The following is a 21,086-nucleotide window of genomic DNA, read 5'->3' on the forward strand; positions in this document are numbered from 1 at the left end:
GAAATACCAGGGTTGATCATCTATCCATTATACGTTATGTCGCGTTTCGAAAGCTGGTTACCGAACAGTATTATCTGGTGCCTTTACGTCATAATACATTTGCTTTTGTTCTCCAAAATACTATACGACTCTCTCTCGAGCACGTGGAGCTGGTAGATGTGCGCAGGCGCTCCAATAACTTGCACAATCGTCTTACATTCTTCCTTGATAGGTGAGTTTCAGTTGCTGTGAGGGAAGCGAGATTGGACGTTCCATCCATGTCGTAGTTTGGTGAATGAATTAAACACTTTAAATAATAGGTTGAATTCCGCAACGGAATGACGTACAGAAACGTATCCCGGGAAGCACAACGTTTCTGGCTACTTCTTACAGGTAAAGTGTTCCAGTCTTTTCGCTAAGTCTTCCTGCATTTAAAAATTGTGATTAAAAAATCCTTAATCTCGAATAAACTAGCTTATCTCACTTATCACCGGCACACTTAGCAAATAGCTTATCTAAAGATGTTTGTATACAGTCATATGATGTGATAAGGTTACAGTATAGACTCATTCTGAGGTGACTTCAATATGATAGTTCTTCACTATGCTAGAGTACAGTGTCCTAAAAACATTGGATATTTTTGGCTGTTTACTATGTTAATGTAAAGTGTCATAGAAACATTGGATGTTTTTGGCTTTTAACATCTTAATGTACATGGTCAAAGAAAGATTGGATATTTTTGGCTATTGATTATGTCAGTGTACACTGTCATAGAAACGTCAGGTATATTTGGCTATTTATTATGTCAGTGTTCTAAAAACATTGGTTATATTTTAGCACAATGGTTTTAGCACAATGGTTTGGTAGATTACGTTCCTCTGTAATGTTTGTAACAATACACTGTTCACGTTAACATTTCTTTCTGTTTTAACCAACTTTTTAGTTCAAAAGTATTGTAAGAATTCTTGTATGAAAATAGTAACACTCGAGAAATTATGTTCATCCTTTCATTTCTAATAAAAATAAGATAAATTCTCATCAAATATTTGTTACACGTGTGTTTAAAGTGGAATTATAAGTAACATGTGAGTTTATAGAAGTGTTGAGAATTTTGTGCTGAGTTGTAAACAACACTTTTTATTGAAGTGTTGAGTGTTATGTATTGTAAATAACTCATGCATTTATTGTTTGGTGTGACAGGGATTTCGAATTGAGTGCTTTGACCACCTGGCCATTAGCCGATTGTGTACATTCGTGCATTACAACAAACAAGTAAAATCTGATATATTGCCTTCACACTGATCAAATACAGATATCTTTGGTTTGAATTAAACCTCTGATCTCACCTTTGAGAATGGCATAAAACAGTAAGCACCTGTGCAATGCTAGTTAGACAAAAAAATAACTTCTTTATACTTTTATGGAATAACATTTGAAGTCGTGCTTTGTGACTTATTATAATGTAATTCGTGGTTGACTCAGTATCACAGCTCGTGTTGTTAAGGTTTTTATATTGTTTGTTTTATGTATCAGATTGATTCTATCACAAACTGTGATATATATCTTCACTGGACTCATATTTGTTTCGAGATCTTTGTAAAGCTGCTAAGATATGCGATCAGGTTTAACAACAAAACGTAGTACTCTGTTGTTTCGTTCTGACGTTTCATTCTCTAGCTCATTACTCCGTTTGAAACGTCAGTTAATCTTGTATAATTGAGTGACCTTAGTAGCCGCAGCGAAAAACGAAACATTTAAATAAATGATTAATGAAGAAGTCGCTGATTGTTAAGATATTTTCATCTTTGTAGTTAGAATATCGAGCTATTTTGCACCAGAGTTAATCCGATGTATCCCTCCACTACTCAATCGCTTGCACTTATCCCTAAACAACTGACAAACTAGTGCAGCATCGCGTTTGTAACTCTATTTCAAGCCCGTTACTCAAACATTCCTTCTTTCCATGCTTGGGCCCGGCATGGCCAAGCGTGTTAAGGCGTGCGACTCGTAATCCGAGGGTCGCGGGTTCGCATTCCCGTCGCGCCAAACATGCTCGCCATTTCAACCGTGGGGGCGTTATAATGTGACGATCAATCCCACTATTCGTTGGTAAAAGAGTAGCCCAAGAGTTGGCGGTGGGTGGTGATGACTAGCTGCCTTCCCTCTAGTCTTACACTGTTAAATTAGGGACGGCTAGCACAGATAGCCCTCGAGTAGCTTTGTGCGAAATTCCAAGACAAACAAACAAACAAACTTTCCATGCTGTTCTGGGCAAAAGAGTTATTTTAAAAATCATGTTTAGTCTTTCACAAAGATTCTCAATTCTCAATACAATATCCAGACAGAACAATAACCGGTCTGTCATGCCATCTGGAGTAAGAGGAACAGATGGGGATATTCGTTTCGCGATGCTAAGGGTAAAATGTCTTGGATCGTTGTAATACGAACTACTGCGAATGTACTTGTAAAGAATGTCTTCAAGATCCAAAGTTACAGACTAGAAAGCGATCAGATACGACTTTAATTCTAATCACAAACGATGCCAACCAGCGGTCCTTTGGGTATCCTCAAACGACTCGACGGGTGGCTTCCTGGAAACAAAAGTATTTGGGTTCCGGGGTTTACGAAGTTAAAACCTAGACATATTGTATCATCCATTAAACACATTTGGCCCAAAAGTGATGATGATTCTGTAACTAAGATATTACATTGTCATGCAATAAATCCGTTCACCATTGTTGTTGTTATTTGGATTGGTAACCCATGGTAACCCTATAAACTGTATTTGAATTATTGTAGTTTAAATAGTCTTGGTCAAATTAACGTAATTAAGCTCACGTTCAATTCTAGTGATAAAATCACACAGAGCTGAGTTAAGCTCTGATTAACAGAATTGGTAGAATATGCTGGTGATGATATAACTGATAGATTATCCACGTGATAAGCTAAGATTACTGATAGAACTTATAGATTATTCAGATGATAAATTAAGGTAAGTGATAGGTTACTATAGTGATAGTGGTAATATATCACTATAGTGTGGTTGTGGCTCGCTAGCTTGTACATTGCCACTGTCTTTACTATAATTACTGTGTGTCTCTTGTTGTGGTCGTGGCTCGCTAGATGGTACATTGCCACAGTCTTTACTATAATTACTGTGTGACTCTTGTTGTGGTTGTGGCACGCTAGATGGTACATAGCCACAGTCTTTACAATAATTACCGTGTGACTCTTGTTGTGATTGTGGTTCACTAGATGGTACATTGCTAAAACCTTTACTATAATTACTGTGTGGCAATTGTTGTGGTTGTGACTCACTTGATGGTACATTGCCACAGTCTTTACCATAATAACTGTGTAACTCTTGTTGTGCTTGTGGCTCGCAAGATGGTACATTGCCACTGTCTTTACTATAATTACTGTGTGACTCTTGTTGTGGTTGTGGCTCGCTAGATGGTACATTGCCACAGTCTTTACTATAATTACTGTGTGATTCTTGTTGTGGTTGTGGCTCGCTAGATGGTACATTGCCACAGTCTTTACAATTACTTTGTGACTCTTGTTGTGGTTGTGGCTCTCTAGCGAGTCACAGCCACAACAAGAGTCACACAGTAATTATAGTAAAGACAGTGGCAATGTTTAATTCACTTTTGATGATTTTCTGATTACTTTAGTTCTTGGAGGAGCCTTCTGTTTGATGTCAAGAAGAGGTCCTAAATTTTTAGAAGAACCTGGAGGACTCTTACAATTCTGGAATAGTTCCGGTGCTGTCGTCCGATGCTCAGCAGAGGGAAGACCCCAGCCCACTGTTCACTGGGAGACTAGTAGTGGGTCCTCCATCAAAGAAAGTAAGTTGATTCAGACAAGGTCTGATGGAACTCTTCATTTCCTTGCGTTTCCTGCGGAAGACTACCAACCTGACGTCCATTCTGGTTCTTTTAGATGTGTAGCTACCAATCCATCTGGATCGATTAAAAGCACGGACGTCCGAGTGAGAGCAGGTGGGGCGAATTATATGTTAGTTGTTAATGTAAGATATAAGTGTCTTTGGTTAGCTTAAGTTATCTTATAGTTTTATACATAGTCATAGACTTAAAAGCATTTAAGTAAACTCGGAACAAACCCCACTCCCAAAACTTAGATAGCCTAGTTTGCGTGGAAATTTAAACAATGATTTCCTTAAGATTAAATTAGACAAGAAACTTTATCCGTATAATGATGCTGAAAGTTCACTATCATCATGTCTCCACCCTGAACAAAAACATCTGCATGAAAGCTTTCTAATAAAACTTGGAATTCACATCCGGAAATACATTACCATGTTGGTTATCAAAGTAAAAACACCAGTTATCTAATTCAAAATAACGAATGTTTTCTATCAGTAAATTTTAAGTCAATGATATTGGGACACTTTACCGCACCTGTGTAAATGTTTCACCATATCTCTCACCATACTAAACTATGATCTGTATTCATGTTTCATCATATCTCTCACCATCCTAAACCATGGCATGTATCCATGTTTCATCATATCTCTCACCATACTAAACTATGATCTGTATTCATGTTTCATCATATCTCTCACCATACTAAACTATGATCTGTATTCATGTTTCACCATATCTCTCACCATACTAAACTATGATCTGTATTAATGTTTCATCACATCTCTCACCATACTAAACTATGATCTGTATCCATGTTTCATCATATCTCTCACCATACTAAACTATGATCTGTATTCATGTTTCACCATATCTCTCACCATACTAAACTATGATCTGTATCCATGTTTCATCATATCTCTCACCATACTAAACTATGATCTGTATTCATGTTTCACCATATCTCTCACCATACTAAACTATGATCTGTATTAATGTTTCATCACATCTCTCACCATACTAAACTATGATCTGTATTCATGTTTCACCATATCTCTCACCATACTAAACTATGATCTGTATCCATGTTTCACCATATCTCTCACCATACTAAACTATGATCTGTATCCATGTTTCACCATATCTCTCACCATACTAAACTATGATCTGTATTAATGTTTCACCATATCTCTCACCATACTAAACTATGATCTGTGTAAATGTTTCACCATATCTCTCACCATACTAAACTATGATCTGTATTCATGTTTCATCACATCTCTCACCATACTAAACCATGATCTGTATTCATGTTTCACCATACTAAACTATGATCTGTATCCATGTTTCACCATACTAAACTATGATCTGTATCCATGTTTCACCATATCTCTCACCATACTAAACTATGATCTGTATTCATGTTTCACCATATCTCTCACCATACTAAACTATGATCTGTATTAATGTTTCATCATATCTCTCACCATACTAAACTATGATCTGTATTAATGTTTCACCATATCTCTCACCATACTAAACTATGATCTGTGTAAATGTTTCACCATATCTCTCACCATACTAAACTATGATCTGTATTAATGTTTCACCATATCTCTCACCATACTAAACTATGATCTGTGTAAATGTTTCACCATATCTCTCACCATACTAAACTATGATCTGTATTCATGTTTCATCACATCTCTCACCATACTAAACTATGATCTGTATTCATGTTTCACCATACTAAACTATGATCTGTATCCATGTTTCACCATATCTCTCACCATACTAAACTATGATCTGTATCCATGTTTCATCATATCTCTCACCATACTAAACTATGATCTGTATTAATGTTTCACCATATCTCTCACCATACTAAACTATGATCTGTGTAAATGTTTCACCATATCTCTCACCATACTAAACTATGATCTGTATTCATGTTTCATCACATCTCTCACCATACTAAACCATGATCTGTATCCATGTTTCACCATACTAAACTATGATCTGTATCCATGTTTTACCATATCTCTCACCATACTAAACTATGATCTGTATCCATGTTTCACCATATCTCTCCCCATACTAAACTATGATCTGTATCCATGTTTAATCATATCTCTCACCATACTAAACTATGATCTGTATTCATGTTTCATCATATCTCTCACCATACTAAACTATGATCTGTATTCATGTTTCACCATATCTCTCACCATACTAAACTATGATCTGTATCCATGTTTCATCATATCTCTCACCATACTAAACTATGATCTGTATTCATGTTTCATCACATCTCTCACCATACTAAACTATGATCTGTATTCATGTTTCATCACATCTCTCACCATACTAAACTATGATCTGTATTCATGTTTCATCACATCTCTCACCATACTAAACTATGATCTGTATTCATGTTTCACCATATCTCTCACCATACTAAACTATGATCTGTATTAATGTTTCACCATATCTCTCACCATACTAAACTGTTGCTAGAACTGTATCTTTTGACTTTCTATTTCATGCTGTACTTGTGTTTACAATATCGTTTACCAGTCACACCTACTCACTTACACACATCATGTATTTATCATAACCTTCAGTTACACCTACTCACTTACACACATTATGTATTTATCATAACCTTACACGTACTCACTTACACACATCATGTTATCATAACCTAGTTCACCTACTCACTTACACATCATGTATTTATCATAACCTTCAGTTACACCTACTTACTTACACACATCATAACCTTCAGTTACACCTACTCACTTTACACACATCATGTATTTATCATAACCTTCAGTTGTATTTATCATAACCTTCAGTTACACCTACTCACACACATCATGTATTTATCATAACCTTCAGTTACACCTACATGTATTTATCATAACCTTCAGTTACACCTACATCATGTATTTTACACACAGTATGTATTTATCATAACCTTCAGTTACACCTACTCACTTACACACATCATGTATTTATCATAACCTTCAGTTACACCTACTAACCTTCAGTTACACCTACATCATGTATTTATCATAACCTTCAGTTACACCTACTCACATCATGTATTTATCATGTATTTATCATAACCTTCAGTTATCATAACCTTCAGTTACACCTACTCACTTAGACACATCATGTATCTATCATAACCTTCAGTTACACCTACTCACTTACACACATCATGTATTTATCATAATCTTCAGTTACACCTACTCACTTACACACATCATGTATTTATCATAACCTTCAGTTACACCTACTCACTTACACACATCATGTATTTATCATAACCTTCAGTTACACCTTCTCACTTACACATCATGTATTTATCATAACCTTCAGTTACACCTACTCACTTACACACATCATGTATTTATCATAACCTTCAGTTACACCTACTCACTTACACACATCATGTATTTATCATAACCTTCAGTTTTATACACACAGTATGTATTTAAGCTACACCCTTCATGTATTTATCATAACCTTCAGTTACTCACTTACATACATCATGTATTTTTACCTTCATAACCTTCAGTTACACATCATGTATTTATTTTACTTCAGTTACACACATCATGTATTTATCATAACCTTCAGTTACACCTACTCACTTACACACATCATGTATTTATCATAACCTTCAGTTACACCTACTCACTTACACACATCATGTATTTATCATAACCTTCAGTTACACCTACTCACTTACACACAGTATGTATTTATCATAACCTTCAGCTACACCTACTCACTTACACACATCATGTATTTATCATAACCTTCAGTTACACCTACTCACTTACATACATCATGTATTTATCATAACCTTCAGTTACACCAACTCACTTACACACATCATGTATTTATTTTAACCTTCAGTTACACCAACTCACTTACACACATCATGTGTTTATCATAACCTTCAGTTACACCTACTCACTTACACACATCATGTATTTATTTTAACCTTTCTACTATCTGTTTACTGATACTTCACACTTGTAGATCAGTCTGTTATGTTTACTCGTGATAAAGTGTTCTTTGACAGACCTATGCATTTCAATACAAAGTCAGTTGAATTTAACAGTATTGCGTTTCACTAAAGCCATCACTTAAACCAAGAGTCTTGCCCATGATAAGAAACTGTAATAAGAAATGATACCAGACATTTTGTTACCGATGTAAAGGACTTTATTGTATCGGTGTCGTTTTCATTAGTTTTTAACCGTTTGTTTATAGAGTTGCCTTTAATGTGTTTATATTTATTTCAGTCTTTTAATTTAATTTCGAGGATGGAACAGCCGAGATGAGTCAATACATCTCTTTCAATCAGTTGTGTGGGTCAATACATCTCGTGTTGTTTCAATCAGTTGTATGGGTCAATACATCTCGTGTTGTTTCAATCAGTTGTATGGGTCAATACATCTCTTTCAATCAGTTGTATGAGTCAATACATCTCTTTCAATCAGTTGTATGGGTCAATACATCTCTTTCAATCAGTTGTGTGGGTCAATACATCTCATGTAGTTTCAATCAGTTGAGTGGGTCAATACATCTCATGTTGTTTCAATCAGTTGTGTGGGTCAATACACCTCATGTCGTTTCAATCAGTTGTATGGGTCAATACATCTCATGTTGTTTCAATCAGTTGTGTGGGTCAATACACCTTATGTCGTTTCAATCAGTTGTATGGGTCAATACATCTCATGTAGTTTCAATCAGTTGAGTGGGTCAATACATCTCATGTTGTTTCAATCAGTTGTATGGGTCAATACATCTCATGTTGTTTCAATCAGTTGAGTGGGTCAATACATCTCATGTTGTTTCAATCAGTTGTTGGGTCAATACACCTCATGTCGTTTCAATCAGTTGTATGGGTCAATACATCTCATGTTGTTTCAATCAGTTGTATGGGTCAATACATCTCATGTCGTTTCAATCACTTGTATGGGTCAATACATCTCATGTTGTTTCAATCAGTTGTATGGGTCAATACATCTCATGTCGTTTCAATCAGTTGTATGGGTCAATACATCTCATGTTGTTTCAATCAGTTGTATGGGTCAATACATCTCATGTCGTTTCAATCACTTGTATGGGTCAATACATCTCATGTTGTTTCAATCAGTTGTATGGGTCAATACATCTCATGTTGTTTCAATTCGTTGTGTGGGTCAATACATCTCATGTTGTTTCAATCAGTTGTATGGGTCAATACATCTCATGTTGTTTCAATCCGTTGCATGGGTCAATACATCTCATGTTGTTTCAAACCGTTGTATGGGTCAATACATCTCATGTTGTTTCAAACTGTTGTATGGGTCAATACATCTCATGTTGTTTCAATCCGTTGTATGGGTCAATACATGTCATGGTGTTTCAAACTGTTGTATGGGTCAATACATCTCATGTTGTTTCAAACCGTTGAATGGGTCAATACATCTCATGTTGTTTCAAACTGTTGTATGGGTCAATACATGTCATGGTGTTTCAAACTGTTGTATGGGTCAATACATGTCATGGTGTTTCAAACTGTTGTATGGGTCATGTTGTTTCAAACTGTTGTATGGGTCAATACATCTCATGTTGTTTCAAACTGTTGTATGGGTCAATACATCTCATGTTGTTTCAAACTGTTGTATGGGTCAATACATCTCATGTTGTTTCAAACTGTTGTATGGGTCAATACATCTCATGTTGTTTCAAACTGTTGCATGGGTCAATACATCTCATGTTGTTTCAAACCGTTGTGTTATGTTGTACTTTTAACTCAACTGCAACTCCGTCCACAATGTTTTGTTTTTTCCTTGATACATAATTTAATAACAGTTACAGTGAACAAAAATTGTTTTTAAAAGTTTTGCTTCCTTAAAAGTTTTTGCTGATTGTGACAGGTACCTGGTGGGTATGCACAAATATAGTTTTGGTTTTGCTTCATCACCTAGAAACTCTGTGAAATAGACAGTTAACTGTTTATCAGCAATAACGTATTTAATTGCGTTTATGTTTCAAATACGCTATTATGTTCAACATAATTAAAAGTGTTTTTCTCCTGATTTTCGTTTGTATTCAATGTCCCGTGCATCAGGTTGCAGTGTCTAACAGTAGTCAGCAAGCATTGACGAATTCCAGTTGTCCTGATATCGTTTTTCCATTGTAGCAAAACTGAAGGTTTCAATGAAACGGTACGTGATGGGCAAATTTGTTTATGATTTTCGTGATCAGCAGCCAAAAAATCAATAAAGAACACCCAACAGTGTTCAAGAAGCAAAAACTTTGTTGTGCAGATTATATGCAATTAGTATGATGTTCTTCCGCTAGGTGTTGGTGTTTATTTATTTCTGACCGTTCGACAATGGTTTATCAGATCAGGCATGTTTTAAGTAATAGAAACGTTGTTTAGGTATGGCAATAATTTTGTTTCTTTTGTCAATAACCTTAGACTTTGTGACAGAAACAGAATGCTGATTAATGTCACGTGACACAGCGACAAACAGAAACAATGGTAACAACGGATCCCTGATTAATGTCACGTGACACGAGGCACACCAAATATGGTGGTAGCAAGAGATCCTTCAATACGTTCACGTTACACAAGGGAATGTAAACACACATTTCAAAAGTAAGAACAAAACTTGTAATAGGGGAAGAAATCTACACGTAAAGCACGTATTTTCTGAGGGAAGATTGTTTGATTGATTGATTGATTGATTGAGTGTTTTATGGCACAAAGCAGCGAGGCTATCTGCGCCAGACATTCGGTAAAAATGTAAAAAATAAATAAATAAATAAATGTAGTAATAGACATAAATGGAAATGAAGGTAAAACAAAAAAGTATGAAACCAATGTTGACACCTAGTCTACAATGTTAAGATAGAAGGCACAGTATAAGAAGTTGTAAGGTATTTACTCTAGCAAAAAGGTAATGATCATAACACGCCAGGAAGACTATCAGGTAAGTTCAAGAACCACCCTCAGTCACCTGAAGTTGGTCTTTCCAGTCCTGGTTCCGGGTTATGTGTCATAGCAACCAGTATCAAAATATAAAAGAATAAATGTTTTAAAAGACACTCCGCAAAATCATAATAATGAGTAGCCAAATGTCCAGTAAAAAGATAAAAATCAAGTAATTCTGAGGGAAGAGGGTTATGAGATGGGTGGGTTAAACAAGAGTTAAGATATTAGTAGTTATTACGTGGAACACGTGCTTTATAATGAAACAGTTTTTGATGACGAAGGTGTTGCTTTAAAATGTCTTTTAATAACATTATTATAATGATAAAACATCAAGAATTAACTGGGAGATTGAGGTTTCTGATACAAGTGTTGATACAATAATATACACTATCAACAAGAGATGTCACCTTTCTCCGGTCTTCCCTTAAATTATTGTTTGTATTTGAATTTTGCGGAAATCTACACGAGAGCTATCTGCACTAGCTGTTTCTAATTTAGCAGTGAACGACTAGAGGGAAGGCAGCTAGTCATCACCAACCACCGCCAACTCTTGGGCTACTCTTTTACTAACGAATAGTGGGATTGACAGTCACATTATAACGCCACCACGACTGAAATGGCGAGCATGTTTGTGCGACACTCAGATTACGAGTCGAACGTCTTAACCCATCTGGCCATGCCGGGCCGATCACTGGTCTTACAATTCTTTCCTTCTTTCAGAGTCTAAATGATATCTAGAATAAATTATTAGTAGTTATCGACGGTTTCTAATGGAATCCAAATTACACACTGCGTGTGTCTTTCATCCAGACATTCTGGAGTGAATCAAAAAGATACAAATGTAAAAAATATATAGGAGGCATTGAGGAAAAATAGAGAAACACATAGAAGCCAGTGAGAAAATATACAGTACGTCTAGATACATAGATAATCCGGGAAAAATAGAATAACACGTAAACGTACCTTCAAATTCATGTGCACCTCAAGAGTCCAGTATAATTCCGTAAGTTATTCTTAAGTTCAATGCATCCATTAAGGATATATTCCCTATACACTCAGATGTTTAGTGAATTGTGTGTGTGTGTTTTCTAATAGCAAAGCCACATTGGGTAGTCTGCTGAGCCCACTGAGAGGAATCGAACCGCTGATTTTAGCGTTGTAAATCTGAAGACATACTGCTGTACTAGCGAAGAGTTTAATGAATTTCAAAATGATTGTTTGGTTGAAGTTAAGGACAAAGTAACACCATAGGTTATAACCGTGCTCTGCCCACCACAGGTATCGAAACCTGGATTCTAGCGTGTTATGTCTCAGACATTCCGCTGTACCAATGTGGAAGGGGATTTCGAAATGTATATATATATATATTTCTTACCGCTGTTCGCTGATGTAGATTTATTTAGTATCAGGCCTTATAACTGTACAATTTAACAAACGACAAACTGAATGAAATGGTATGTTTCATATCTCTAGTTAGCCTCTTAAAATTAATTTGTAACACGCGCGTTTTATAAGCAAAGAAACAATTCACCCTCTAGCAAATCTGTTCTCCCGAGAAATTTATGGAAAGTTTTTATTTCACTGTTTGTTATAACTGAATCGAAACTTCTCCCATTTGTTGTGTTTAGAGTGTCTCACAAGCAAGTTTTACTTGGTTATTAGAACCTCACCCACGGACTGTAGTGTAGGATCTTTGGAATATATTTCATTTTCAGCAAGTAATTGACACGTTGTAGATCAACGTATTTCATGTTAAATATTTTTCTTGTTATCTGTGTTTTTTGTTTGGCTTATGTTGCATTTGGGAAGAACTGAAACCGAAAGAAATACAACCAATTATATTACTCAAGCCGGAGGACCAAGATACCTTTAACGTAAGAAAGCTGGGAATGGGGAGGAAGATGGAATCTCTTAAACAGTAATCTTATTTTTAAAACTCTGAACGTTCTGTGTCAGTTGTTATGTTTTGTTCAATATTCATAAGGAATGTCACCCAGCTTTCGAATAATAACAAATTTCTATTTAGAATTTTGTCCTCTTTTCAAAGGACTTCTAAATTTACTTGCTCATAAAATAACCATATTTCTCGACACTTCAAAGAGCAATAGGCAACGTTTTCTTTTTAAGTCTTGTTTGGAAGAAATAACAAACGACTCACTTTGTGGTAGAGCGTGTATCATTATGTGCAATGTGCGACGTCGTGAAAGATAAATCAGCTTAGCTTTTGTGTTTTTCCAAACTTGGAAGTATATTTTCCAAGAAGATAAACCTTTTCTCCTTCTTGTGCTCCCAAAGATAAAAATAAAAAAAATTATTCGATTCAATGATTAATGATTTGCGTCGAACGAACGTGACTGTGTCAATAAAACGATCATACCCGAGGGTTGTATTAGGTTTCCTCACTTCAACTGGGTTTGATTTATTTTTGCTAGAAGAATGTAGGAACCACCCAGTCTGAAGAGCAGGTACACACCCTAAGCAGACCGATCGATTGAAGTTTGTTATGAGTAAATATGTATCATATTTCCTCTGAACCTGACCAAACAAATTAACTCATGTTCAATTTGAGCCTGACCAACCAAATGATTTCATGTTCTGTTTAAACCTGACCAAACAAATTAACTCATGTTCAATTTGAGCCTGACCAACCAAATGATTTCATGTTCTGTTTAAACCTGACCAAACAAATTAACTCATGTTCAATTTGAGCCTGACCAACCAAATGATTTCATGTTTTGTTTAAACCTGACCAAACAAATTAACTCATGTTCAATTTGAGCCTGACCAACCAAATGATTTCATGTTCTGTTTAAACCTGACCAAACAAATTAACTCATGTTCAATTTGAGCCTGACCAATCAAATGATTTCATGTTCTGTTTAAACCTAACCAAACAAATTATCTCTGGTTCCATTTGAGCTTGACCAAAAAACGATCCCATGTTCTGTTTGTTTCTTTTTTGTATAGTAAAGCCACATCGGACTATCTGCTGAGCCCACCTAGGAGAATCGAACCCCTGATTCTAGACTTGTAAATCTGTAAACTTACCGCTGTACTGGCGTGGGGCCTCATGTTCTATTTAAACCTGACCAAACAAATTAACTCATGTTCTATTTAAACCTGACCAAACAAATTAACTCATTTTCTATCTCAACCCAACTATCCAAATTATCTCATATTCAATTTGCACTTGATCAACCAATTGATCTCAAGTTGTATTTAAACCTGACCAATCAAATAATCTCATGTTCTATTTGAACCTGACCAATCAAATGATGTTATGTCCTATTTAGACCTAACCAAACTAATAAACTCATATTATAATTAAACCTGACCAAACAAATTATTTCAAGTTCTATTTTGACATAACCAAACGATATCATGTTCCAAGCTTCCAGATTAACTTGTAAGTAGACTTTAGTTGTTTTATTACACGTAAAGATCAGAAAGTAATTGTACTAGACGCAGTAAACTCTCAAACTAATATAACATATAAATAAACATATATATATATATAAATAAAGAGATTTTAAGAAAGGTGTTACTGTGTTTACTGTAACTATACATATTCTTTCTACAATATACTCAGTGAAACGTAAGAGACTCCAATTCGTTCAATCCTCAAGTTGATATAAAGTTAAAATAAATAGATCAGAGAAAGAATAAACCGATTAAAACGAAATATTTCTAACAGTTTGTTTGACAATAGAAGTCATGTTGATCTGGAATAGCCACGTCATTTAAAAAATATTCAACTTTTGGCTCAACATTCAACATATCAAATAAACAACTACCATGAGTTGAAGAAAATGATGGCATAGAGAAGTGTCCCAGATTTACATTTTGAGTTGGATATAACACTAATCAGAGACAAGTGTCCTAGACTTACATCTTCAGTTGGATGTAACAATAATCATAGACAAATGTCCTAGACTTACATCTTCAGTTGGATGTAACAGTAATCATAGACACGTGTTCCAGACTTACATTTTCAGTTGGATGTAACAATAAACATAGAGAAGAGTCCAAGACCTACATCATGAGTTGAAAGCAATGATGATCGTAGACAAGTGTCGGAGACTTACAAAATTAGTTGGATGTAGCAATAATTATAGACAACTGTCCCAGACTTAATATTTGATTTCAATGAAACAGTAATCATAGACAAGTGTCCCTGACTTACGTATCGAGTTGGATGTAACAATAAACACAGACAAGAGTCCCAGATTTACGTTTTGAGTTGGATGTAACAACAATCATAGACAAGTGTCCCAGACTTACATCATGAGTTGGAAGCAACGATAATCAAAGACAAGTGTCCCAGATTTGTATTTTGAGTTGGATGTAACAATAATCATCGACAAGTGTCCCAGATTTACATTTTGAGTTGGGGCAATGATGATAATAGACAAGTATCCAAGACTTCCATTTTGAGTTGGATTTAACAATAAACATAGACAGTGTCCCAGACCTACGTTTTGAGTTGGATGTAACAATAATCATAGAGAAATGTCCTAGACTTCCATTTTCAGTTGGATTTAACAATAAACATAGACAGTGTCCCAGACCTACGTTTTGAGTTGGATGTAACAATAATCATAGAGAAATGTCCTAGACTTCCATTTTCAGTTGGATGTAATAATAATGATAGACATGTGTCCCAGACTTACATCTTGAGTTGGATGTAACAATAATCATAGCCCCCCGCTGGTACAGCGGTATGTCTCCGGATTTACAACGCTAAAATCAGGGGTTCGATTCCCCTCGGTGGGCTGAGCAGATAGCCACTTGTGGCTTTGCTATAAGAAAACACACACAAACAATAATCATAGACAAGCGTCCCAGACGTACATTTTTAGTTAGATGTAACAATAAAGAGACAAGTATCACAGACCTACATCATGAGCTGAAAGCTATGATGATCATAAGCAAATGTCATAGACTTACAATTTGAGTTGGATGTAACAGCATTCATAGAAAAGTGGCTCAGACCAATGTTTTGAGTTTGATGTAACAATAACCATAGACAAATGTCCTAGACTTCCATTTTCAGTTGGATGTAACAATAATGACAGACATGTGTCCCAGAGTTACATTTCCGTTTGTATGAAACAATAATGATAAACAAGTGCCCCAGACGTACAATTTAAGTTGGATGTAGCAATAATCACAGACAAATGTCCCAAACCTGCATCATGAGTTGGAGGCGACCATGATCATAGACAAGTGTCCCAGACTTATATTTTGAGTTAGATATAACAATAAACATAGACAAGTGTCCCAGATTTACGTTTTGACTTAAATATAACAATAAACATTGACAAGTGTTCCAGATTTACGTTTTAAGTTAGATATAACAATAAACATTGACAAGTGTTCCAGACCTACATCATGGGTTGAAAGCAATTTTCATCATAGACAAATGTCCCAGACTTAAACTATGAGTTCGATGTATCAATACTCATAGACAAGTGTCCCAAAACTACATCATTAGTTGTAGGCAATGATGATCATAGACAAGTGTTACAGACATACACTATTTAAGTTGGGTAAAACAATAATTAGAGAAAGGTGTCCTTGACTTACATTTTGAGTTGATGTAACAATAAACATAGACAAGTGTCCGTGACTTACATTTTGAGTTAGATATAACAATAAACATAGACAAGTGTCCCAGATTTACGTTTTGACTTAGATATAACAATAAACATTGACAAGTGTTCCAGATTTACGTTTTAAGTTAGATACAACAATAAACATTGACAAGTGTTCCAGACCTACATCATGGGTTGAAAGCAATTTTCATCATAGACAAATGTCCCAGACTTAAACTATGAGTTCGATGTATCAATACTCATAGACAAGTGTCCCAAAACTACATCATTAGTTGTAGGCAATGATGATCATAGACAAGTGTTACAGACATACACTATTTAAGTTGGGTAAAACAATAATTAGAGAAAGGTGTCCTTGACTTACATTTTGAGTTGATGTAACAATAAACATAGACAAGTGTCCGTGACTTACATTTTGAGTTAGATATAACAATAAACATAGACAAGTGTCCCAGATTTACGTTTAGAGTTGGATGTAACAATAAACATAGACAAGTGTCCCAGATTTACGTTTTGACTTAGATATAACAATAAACATTGACAAGTGTTCCAGATTTACGTTTTAAGTTAGATATAACAATAAACATTGACAAGTGTTCCAGACCTACATCATGGGTTGAAAGCAATTTTCATCATAGACAAATGTCCCAGACTTAAACTATGAGTTCGATGTATCAATACTCATAGACAAGTGTCCCAAAACTACATCATTAGTTGTAGGCAATGATGATCATAGACAAGTGTTACAGACATACACTATTTAAGTTGGGTAAAACAATAATTAGAGAAAGGTGTCCTTGACTTACATTTTGAGTTGATGTAACAATAAACATAGACGAGTGTCCCAGACTTACATTTTGAGTTAGATATAACAATAAACATAGACAAGTGTCCCAGATTTACGTTTAGAGTTGGATGTAACAATAAACATAGACAAGTGTCCCAGATTTACGTTTTGACTTAGATATAACAATAAACATTGACAAGTGTTCCAGATTTACGTTTTAAGTTAGATATAACAATAAACATTGACAAGTGTTCCAGACCTACATCATGGGTTGAAAGCAATTTTCATCATAGACAAATGTCCCAGACTTAAACTATGAGTTCGATGTATCAATACTCATAGACAAGTGTCCCAAAACTACATCATTAGTTGTAGGCAATGATGATCATAGACAAGTGTTACAGACATACACTATTTAAGTTGGGTAAAACAATAATTAGAGAAAGGTGTCCTTGACTTACATTTTGAGTTGATGTAACAATAAACATAGACGAGTGTCCCAGACTTACATTTTGAGTTGGATGTGACAGTAAATATAGACAAATGTCCCAGACCTACGTTTTGAGTTGGATGTAACAATAATCATTGACAAGTGTCCCAGTTTTAAATTATGTGTTGGATGTAATAATACTCATAAACAAGTGTCCCAGAACTACATAATTAATTATAGTCAATGATGATCATAGACAAGTGTCTCAGACTTACACTGTGAGTTGGATGTAACAATAAACATAGACACGTGTCCCTGATCTATACGTGTTTCTGACTTATAGATGCGGCAATGATGAACAATTATACCTTGTTAATTAAAAATAATCGTATAATAATAAACGGCTAACTAACTGCACGTATAAGTTTGAACAGCAAACTGCAGTTTAGACACGTACCACTCCTTACAGGCAGGTTGGTAATATGGAAGTTGTCCTAATGACATTATTTTTGTTACGTGTCATTGATTTTGGTTTTGTTAAATCACAAACATGTATCTATTTTCCTTCAAATAAATATAATGTTCTATTAAGTAAAAATATTAAAACTCAATGTATTACTAAACGCTCAAAAGGTGAACTCCACATGACGGATGTGGTGTGTTTAAAATATAATATAAATTTACCATCTTTTACCCAAAAGGTCTTTAAGGGACCGTATAAGGAGTGTTGTGTGTAAATAATGAAGGTTATGCTATTGTATTATGAGAAAAATAAGTTACAATAATCACAATCATGTGGGTCTCACGAAAATAATTGTCAGAACAACAAACAGGTTATATAGTTTGTATTCCTAACAATAATACACTCGCTATGAATTCTGGGACGGAATGAGACGCGTAGTTTGCAATATGGTTGACATATTGTAGTTGGAACACTGTTATATAGCTTTATATATGCTGAGAGTCGAGGAAATCTCAGGTTCCATACCATAAAACTGTTATTTTAAATTTTTCTTTCGGCGACCAAGTATAAAAAATAGATAATTTGATTGATTCCTCCAAGATCGATATAAGTAGATTGATAAAAGATTAGCCCTAACTGTCATGTGATAAAACAGTATACCAATGAAGAACCATGTGTGCCTTTCATGTCTTGTCGCACGAGTTCCTTCGTTCAGCACTTTCTGAGAATGAATTAAAGTTATCTTCTGTTTCTACAGATAAAGTCTTATTTAACCCCCGAGTGGAATCATTAAAAGACCCAGACACAAGTAACAATAGGCCTATTGTCCTTGGTCACGTTCATGTTGCTTTAAAAAAAATCACAAACGTTTTTTTGCCCTAAAGCAGACGCTCCAAGTCTCCTCAAATAACAACTAATCCGAGTATACATCTTTCTGTTTAGAGTAAGTTCTACAAATGCACGCAGTTTTCTATACCTTTAAAAGATTGAACTATCTTTCTTAAAAGTGATTTCAAACAGTTTCAACAACACAATTTCAAAGGTCATTCACGTGAAAGAAGTCTGTGTTCATCCCACTCAACGGAGATAATGACATTCATTGTTTATCAATCTAACATGTGATAAAGTTGTCAAGTTCAATACGTCTCTCTTTACTGTATCGGCATCTTCTTTGTTATTTATAATTAATGATGTCTACGACTTTCACACTGTTTACATAACTAGCACCTCTGTTGTCCACGATTTTTACGCCATTTAAAATAACTAGCATCCCTGTTGTCCACTGTTTTCATAACAAGCACCAATGGCATTAACACACTTTCTGTCCATTTATTGATCTGGTAAAGGACAGCGGACACGTCTGGCCATCCGCAGGTATTGAATTTAATGTAAGATAAACACAAGATATGTAAGAAAACACGCCGTCGGCTCCTGACAAACAGATATATTTATATATTTATCTATAAATAAAGAATTCCACTTTCACTCTCCCTTTCCAGAGTTATTCCATCAACAGAGTTTTGAATACCAATCAATCTTTATTGTTGTTATTCAGTTGTTTGTTTCAAAGAAGTTATTAATTTTATTTACGAGACAGATCCTCACGTACAAAGATTACATATTTTGGAAGTAAAAGGCACAGAAAAAATAGCATAATTTACAAAGCCACGAACAAACTGCAGAACAAAATATCTGAAGTAAATAAACATGGTTTAAAACCAGAATATATTTCAAGTGAAATTATCAAACAGAAGTAACACCTCCTAAAGTTGAAATTCTGTTTTAATAAAATGAAAATAACATAAAACACTGACACTATAACATAAAATACTGATATTATAGCATAAAACACTGATACTATAACATGAAACACTGATACTACAACATAAAACACTGATACTATAACATACAACATTCATACTCTAACATAAATCACTGATATTATAACACGAAACACCGATACTATAACATGAAACACTGATACTATAACATGAAACATTGATACTATAACATCAAACACTGATACTATAACATGAAACACTGATACTATAACATAAATCACAAATATTATAACATAAACCACTGATACTATAACATAGAACACTGATACTATAACATAAAACACTGATACTATAACATAAACCACTGATACCATAACATAGAACACTGATACTATAACATAAAACACTGATACCATAACATGAAACACTGATACCATAACATGAAACACTGATACCATAACATGAAACACTGATATTATAACATAAACCACTGATACTATAACATAGGACACTGATACTATAACATAAAACACTGATACTATAACATGAAACACTGATATTATCACATGAAACACTGATATTATAACATAAACCACTGATACTATAACATGAAACACTGATATCATAACATGAGACACTGATATTATAACATAAACCACTGATACTATAACATAGAACACTGATACTACAACATAGAACACTGATACTATAACATAAACCACTGATACTATAACATGCAACATTGATACTATAACATAGAACACTGATACTATAACATGAAACACTGATATTATAACATAAACCACTGATACTATAACATGAAACACTGATATCATAACATGAGACACTGATATTATAACATAAACCACTGATACTATAACATAGAACACTGATACTACAACATAGAACACTGATACTATAACATAAACCACTGATACTATAACATGCAACATTGATACTATAACATAGAACACTGATACTATAACATAGAACACTGATATCATAGCATAAAACACTGATATTATAACATAAATCACTAATATTATAACATAAACCACTAATACTATAACATAGAACACTGATACTATAACATGAAACACTGATATTATAACAAACCACTGATACTATAACATACGAC

The 21,086-nt window shown here is 34.7% G+C and overlaps 1 pseudogene across 1 annotated transcript in view; it reads left to right on the top strand.

Moving 5' to 3' along the window:
- Window positions 1-204: 204 nt before the first annotated feature.
- LOC143245839 (cell adhesion molecule Dscam1-like) overlaps window positions 205-21,086 on the top strand; it is a 175,085-nt pseudogene continuing 154,203 nt past the window's right edge. Inside the window, exons 1-2 of the transcript XR_013025696.1 lie at window positions 205-372; window positions 3,654-3,980. The product of XR_013025696.1 is annotated as a cell adhesion molecule Dscam1-like (transcript). The remainder of the gene's footprint in view (window positions 373-3,653; window positions 3,981-21,086) is intronic.

Source organism: Tachypleus tridentatus, chromosome 3 (genome assembly GCF_004210375.1).
Source record: "Tachypleus tridentatus isolate NWPU-2018 chromosome 3, ASM421037v1, whole genome shotgun sequence".
NCBI classification, from domain to species: Eukaryota; Metazoa; Arthropoda; class Merostomata; order Xiphosura; family Limulidae; genus Tachypleus; species Tachypleus tridentatus.